We start from the raw sequence: 1668 nt of genomic DNA, 5'->3' as shown, positions 1-1668 counted from the left end.
AAAAGATAAAAATTACCAAAAACAGAGGCATATCTTTTTATGTTTATTAAAGGACTGCAGGACACATAGCTGTAATAACATATATTATATGTATTTTTGGCCATATTGCCCTCGATCTTTTTCATACGATAAAGATTTTGTAATAGCATCTTTATAGAGAAAATAAAAATATCTTAGATTTGGCAAGATGTTTTATTGACAGATTTATTTTCTCATCTATTATTGATAACAATGTAAGAGTTGGAGATTGTTGTCAAATTTAAGAAGATCTCTACGGTGCCTTCACCACATATAAAATAAATGATCTGAAAGAATTTTTCACAGATTGACATCTGCGTCTGTGAACTTAAAACTTTTTTTTTTTTTTCCACCTCAACTACTCACATAAGACACATTCTCACAAAACTTTTGACCCTGGAGCTCCATGTCAAAATTGCAGAAGAGGCCACACCATGAGTAGTAATAGTATCTAGATAACTAGTCACAATTTAGCTAAAAATGTAAGTGAACAGTTTCATGTTTACAAACTATGAACAAAGTATGAACAATTATATGCCAACAAATTAAATAACCTAGAAGAAATGAATAAATTCCTAGAAACACGCAACCTACCAAGAATAAGTTACAAAGAAACAGAAAATCTGAACAGACTGATAAAGAGCAAGAAAATTGAACCAGTAATAAAAAGTCTCCCATCAAAGCCCAGGGCCTGGTGGCTTCATTGCTAAATTCTACTAAACTTCTAAAGAAGAATTAACACCAATCCTTAAACTCTTCCAAACAACAACAAAAAAAAGTAAAAAGGAGGGAACACTTCCAAACTCATTTTACAAGGCCAGCATTACCTACATAGCAAATCTGAATGCGGACATGGTTCCAAAATAACTACAGGTCAATATCTCTGATGAATATGAATGCAAAAATCTTCAACATAATACTAACAAGCCAAATTCAACAGCATATTAGAAGGATCATTCACCACGACCAGGTGGAATTTATTCTTGTGGGGCAAGGATGGTTGAACATATGCAAATCAATAAATACGATACACCACCTTAACAGAATGAAGGACAAAAACCACACTGTCCTCTCAATAGATGCAAAAAAAGTATTCCACAAAACTCAACATCCTTTCATAAGAAAAACTCTCAAAAAATTACATGTAGAAGAAATGTACTTCAGCACAATAAAGGCCATATGCCAAGTCAACAGATAAAATTATCCTCAAGATGAAAAGTTGAAAGACTTTCGTGTGACATCAAAAGTAAGACAAAAGATGTCCACACTTGCTACGTCTATTCAATATAGTTAGGAAAGTCCTAATAAGAAAAAATAAGTAAGAAAAAGAAATAAAAGGCATCCAAATTGAAGAGAAAGAGGCAAAATTCTCTGTTTTCAGACCACATGTCTATAGGACCCCCTAAAGATTCCAGAAAAAAAATGTTAGGTCTAATAAATGAATTAAGTAAAGTCGCAGGATACAAAATCAACATACAACAATTAGTAGCATTTCTGTACACTAACAACAAACTACACAAAAGTGAAATTAAGAAAACAATCCCATTTATAACAGCTTAAAAACTACTTGGAAATAAACCAAGGTGGTGAAAGAACTCTATCGAAATTTCAATGTTATTTCCACAGAAATAAAAAATAATTCAGGCCGGG

The sequence above is a fragment of the Mandrillus leucophaeus genome, unplaced genomic scaffold (genome assembly GCF_000951045.1).
Source record: "Mandrillus leucophaeus isolate KB7577 unplaced genomic scaffold, Mleu.le_1.0 Scaffold33, whole genome shotgun sequence".
In the NCBI taxonomy this organism is placed as follows: Eukaryota; Metazoa; Chordata; class Mammalia; order Primates; family Cercopithecidae; genus Mandrillus; species Mandrillus leucophaeus.
This window is presented reverse-complemented; position numbering follows the sequence as displayed.